Source organism: Marmota monax, unplaced genomic scaffold (assembly GCF_021218885.2).
Source record: "Marmota monax isolate L192 unplaced genomic scaffold, Marmota_monax_Labrador192_F-V1.1 WCK01_AAM20220418_F8-fsc00111, whole genome shotgun sequence".
Classification (NCBI taxonomy): domain Eukaryota; kingdom Metazoa; phylum Chordata; class Mammalia; order Rodentia; family Sciuridae; genus Marmota; species Marmota monax.
Genome location: NW_026695067.1, coordinates 1301886 through 1307423, shown reverse-complemented (window position 1 = coordinate 1307423; position 5538 = coordinate 1301886). Strand labels below are relative to the sequence as shown.

General features: G+C 38.9%; 1 non-coding gene across 1 annotated transcript; it reads right to left on the bottom strand.

Annotated features, from left to right (window-relative positions):
• Nucleotides 1–2410: 2410 nt before the first annotated feature.
• On the bottom strand, nt 2411–2483 carry Trnav-cac (transfer RNA valine (anticodon CAC)). The gene has a single exon. It is a non-coding gene; the product is annotated as a tRNA-Val (tRNA).
• Nucleotides 2484–5538: the final 3055 nt, after the last annotated feature.

Genomic DNA, 5538 nt, shown 5'->3' with positions numbered 1-5538 from the left:
CTCAAGCGGTAGTGCGCTTGCCTGGCATGCGTGTGGCCCGGGTTCGATCCTCAGCACCACATACCAACAAAGATGTTGTGTCTGTCGAGAACTAAATAAATAAATATTTAAAAAAAAATGGACAAACAAAATCATAAGATAGAATATTATTCAGCAATAAAAAATGTATCTGTACTATTATTTTTCTGGTAAACAAACAAATGAATTACTGATACAGGCTACAAGAAGAATGAACCTTGAAAATATCATAATAAGTGAACTATACCAGTCACATTTCAAACATTATACCACCTCATTTATATAAAATGTTCAGAATAGACAAATCTATAGAAAATAGACTAGTAGTTGCCCAGGAACATGGAGGTGAAGAAAAAGGGATACTGTATTTCTTTTTGTGGTGAGGAAAATTGATGAATATACCAAAAGTAATTGAAATGCACACTTTAAATGGATGAATTATGTGGTATGTGAATTATATCTCAGTGAAATTGTTATCAAAATAATAAAAATTGGGGATGGGGATGTAGCTCAGTGGTAGTGTGTTTGCCTTATGTGTGCAAGGCTTGATTTCCAGCACTGCATGGGGGGAAACAGAAAGAAACCAAGAAAGGTAAATGTCTTATTTCATGTAATTTTGAATTCATTCAAGAATAAATAATTTCCAAGTATTCTGAAGAACAGAATTAAAGCTGTATGATTAATTTAAACATTGCCTTTAAAAAAATGAACAGTTGGGCACAGTGTATACTCTTCTAATTCCATCTACTTGGGAGTCTGAGGCAGGAGGATCACAAGTTCAAGTTCAGCCTGAACAACTCAGTGAGGTCCTGTCTCAAAATAAAATACAAAGGTCTGGAGATGCAGTTTAATTGTAGAATACTTGCCTAGCATGCACAGGCCTTAGGTTCAGTCCTCAGTACTGGGAGGGGGGGGAAAAAAAAACCTTCATTATATCAGCATCAAAATAAAAATAAAAATGCTAATATGGGAAAACATTTGTAACATAGATGACAAAGAGCTATCCTTAAAAGAACTCATAAATTAATTTTGAAAAAGCTGAATAAATACTGTGATAGAAAATTGGGTGACGGAGATGAACAGTGAATACAAGAATACAAATGAGGGCTGGGACTGTGGCTCAGTGGTAGCGCACTTGCCTGGCATGTGTGAGGCACTGGGTTTGATTCTCAGCACCACTTATAAATAAATAAATAAATAAATAAAGGCCTATCAATAACTTAAAAAACAATTTTATGGAAAAAAAATACGAATGAACAAAATCTGGAAGAAAATGGAGGGGTAAGCTTTCAACATGGTTTTACCCCAATGTGTAACATGCAACATTGTTTACAGAGTTCTTCCCTACATTCAGGTTATAACAATAATAGACATTAGGAAATATAGTTCATCAAGTTTACCTAACGCTTTTTTAGATCAGATTATAACTAGTCTGAAGTCAAGCTGCGAGTCATCTTTTAATCTTTCCCTCTCGTCTCTCACTCCATGGCAGCTTCTCCTCCTGCTTCCCTTGTCTTAGATCCTCATCCTTCCTCACCTATTTCAGTAGCCTCCTAATTCATTCCCTGACTCTCTTTCCACCTAACCCTGGCCTAGACTCACAGAATCATTGTTTTTAACAAAGTCAGAGTAATTGCTTTTCTCATTCGCCTGGCACACCTTCTAACTTCACCTCTTGTCATTACCCATCTTCTCCCAAGGAGCTATGCTTTAGCTTTGCTCTGTGCAGGATTTCCATAAATATGTGAACCTTTCCCACCACTAAGCTTTAGTTCATGCAGCTCCTCTGCCTTTCCTCCCTAACCTTCAGTACACAGCCGCCTGGAGTCTAGCACTTCTCTGCAGTATTAAGCAGTTGATTACAGCACTGCCATTCCTGCAAGACTTGAGGTTAAGAGTGGAGGATGTTTTACTCGACCATATATCTCCATCACCAAAAATGACCAGGAACACACCCAAGTGTTCAACAAAGAAATGAGTCTACTTTCGGGTTATATTTTGGTGTTTTTTGTTTCCCCCAGAGTCTGGAATATTTTTGCATTGCTGCAACAAATACTTTCAAGGAACTTTCAAAGTGCTAGACTAGAAATTCCAGAGCCTCACTTATTTTCTAATTACCACAAGTAAAATTATACACAGGAATGTGATTTTTTTCCCCCACATGGCTTATTTTTAAAAGCATGATTTTAAAACTTAGCTCAAGATTTAAAACCTAGCTGTCTTTGGTTTCCTACTTATTCATATCAAGGTGCTTCCAAGCTGGTAGCGTCTCTGTGAAAACCTACTGAGTTTTGCCCAGATCAGAGAATGAAATGCTTGCTGTTGGTGGAGGGCCCATTTGGATGAAGATTGCTAAGGATACATTGTTTTTTTGTTTGTTTGTTTTGTTTTTTGGTGGTGCTGGGGATTGAACCCAGGGTCTTATGCATGTGAGGCAGGCACTCTACCAACTGAGCTATATCCCCAGCCCACTAAGGCTACATTTGGGATATGTCAGAAAATACCCTGGAAAACAAAGGGTCCTGCCATCTGGGCCAAAAGCATGCCCAGAGCAGAGGAAAATGGGATCTGGTGAGATTCTATGCTAAGCTGATAGCCCCAGAATAGGAAAAAATCCCACAAGTTACTCAGTAGCCTTTGCTCCAGGCTACCTTTTGCTATTTTTCTAGTATGAATTTATCTAAACAAAAGGGGGACTACATTGAAAATTGTCCATTGTTAGGAAATTGAAGATTTTATTTTTGTTTTTAGCTGCAGATGGACACAATACCTTATTTTCATTTATTTATTTTTATGTGGTGCTGAGGATCACACCCAGTGCCTCACTCGTGCTAGGCAAGCACTATACCACTGAGCTACAAACTTAGCCCTTGAAGACTTATTTCTAGTGTGGCTTATTTCTACTCTGGGCTCTTATCTACTGTAGCACTCAAGACATTGTTCTAACTTTAGGAATGCAGAAGGTGTGGTCAGAATATAGAAACCCACAAGTTCTGACCTGGATGGAAAAGTGGTGTTTAGGATTTCACTCCAGCATATCAAGGGGCTCTATTTAATCATCCATCACTTTATTTGTTGCCTAATATGTTCCTGTTTTTGTTCCCACTGGGGCACAGTTGCTGAATGAAAACAAAGTCCTTCTGCAGTGTTGTGGAGAAGAGTTCATCAGGGTAAGGGGCAGAGAATGGGGGAGTAGATTGTTTCTTTAGAGAAATAGTCAGATAAGGTTACATTCAAGTGGAGACCAGAGGGGATGAGGGTGTGGAAAATACATATACCCAGGGGAAGGGCTTTCCTAAGGCAGAGGGACTGGCAAGTACATAGGTCACATGATGAAAAGGGCTTGATGGGTTCGAGGACCACCAGAAGACTGAGGAAGGGAGCACTTGATAGGAAAGGTAACAGTGGAGCCAGAAGATAGGATGCCTCATAAGCCAGTTGAAGAATTTAACATTTACTGAACAAGATGGGAAGAAGTCATTGGAGAGCTTTGGGCAGAGAAGTAGCACAATCTTTTTTTTTTTTTTTTTTTTAAATATTTTTTTAGTTGTAGATGGATGTAATGCCTTTATTTTATTTTTATGTTTGGTGCTGAGGATCAAACCCAGTGCCTCACACATGCGAGGTGAGCACTCTACTACTAAGCTACAGCCCCAGCCCAGAAGTAGCACAATTTTTAACATTTAGAAAGGATTCTTCTGGCTGTTGTTGAGAATTGATTATAGGAGAGGAAGTGGAAGTAGAGAGACCAGTTAGAAGGCTGTTGCTATTGTTCAAATGAGAGACAATAGTGTCTTGGACCAGATCATCCCTGGTCCCCGCAGTGGTAAATGGCCGGATTCTGGCTATCCAGAATGGGGTCAACAGGGTTTATTGATTCACTTTTCCATCTGCCTTTAATTCCAGGTGCAACAAGATTGAGGGTCATTTAAAGATGTAGAACCGACCCTTATTTGTAGATTATATATATATTATATATTTGTGAATTTGCCTACTCTTGGAAATACTTGCAGTGCTTTTGCAGTCATTTGTGGACATACGCAGATTAGTGAAAAAGTCTGGGAAGCCTGAAGAATATATTCCTTGACGAGTCTAATAAGGCAACACTTCTAGTTTCAGCTTATACTGTTATGAAGTGTTCCGACGGTCTCTCTTGTACCATATTTTTTGCATTATTGTGCCTTTTACTGGTGATTTCACAGTTTAAAATGGTCCTCACATATAGTGCTATTATCGAGTGTTCCCAAGAACATGAAGGATGTGCTATGCCTTATTAATACGTTCAGATATAGCTGTTGGCAGGGAGTTATGCTAAAGAATCAACAGTATGTATCAAATAAGGTGTCTTAAGTAGAAACACATTAAAGAGGAATGAATTGATCAACTGATGAAAATGCTGTCACCAGTGGCTATAGAACCTATCCCAATATTTCCCTTAGGTACAACGGTTCAGTATTTGTTAACTCAGCATTTGTGGTGATTTTATAGAACACATAACTCTCAAGAACAATGAGAATCAGCTATATAAATTACAGTGAATTAATTTAGACAGTTCAAAAGTGGAACATCCAAGAGCTCAGAAATGCCTTTTAGACTGTGCAGAAAACTGCAATTACTTTTTTTCTTTTTTTTGACATTGATAGACCTTTATTTTATTCATTTAATTCTATGTGGTGCTGAGAATCGAATGCAGTGCCTTATACACATTAGGCAAGTGCTCTACCACTGAGCCACAACCCCAGTCCCCAAAATTGCAACTATTATTCCCTAAATACACTTAGGAGCCTTTAGGCTGGGAGCCCATACATGGTAGTGTAACCACTATGGAGCAAAGGGAAGCTCACTGAACTGGTTCTCACCCAGGATGCCAATGGAATTACCCCTGGGGACTTTAAATTTAGGTATGTGAAAGAATCACATGAAGTGTTTGTTAAAATGGATTACCATGCACCCCCAGACACTTTAATTCAGTAGGTCTGGATGTCAGAATTTGCATTTCTAGGTGACACTGAAGCTGTCTGTCCAGGAATCACACTTGAAATAAGACCACTCTATATCACTTCTATCAAGTCATAGAAACTTAAGTGAATGGGCTGAGCAAAGCCCAGCAATGGAACTCCCTTCAGCCAAAACAAAACTGTTCTTATCTCTTGGTTCCACTTTTCCTGTGTGGCTTTAATTTCTCCCATTCCATCTTTCATATGGCTTGGGCTATGACTCTGTGCAGTCCTAACTGCAGGATCCTATACATTCTTTCCTCATGTGTATACATCAGTGCTGGCTTTGCTCAGCACTCTCATTCATTCTCTAACCCATCTCTGGAGACAGAGATGATGGACAGCATAAAGGGATATGCCCCACCTTTGTGAAAGGAATGTAAACCACAGTGTACATAGTGCCTGAGGAAGGTAAGAGCTTTATCAATCCTGTTGTTTTTAACAATTACTGCTACAGATAACTTTTTCCTTCACCATCTCCGTTCTTTTCAAGTTTTATTCCAAAAAAAAAAAAAGTGTGAAA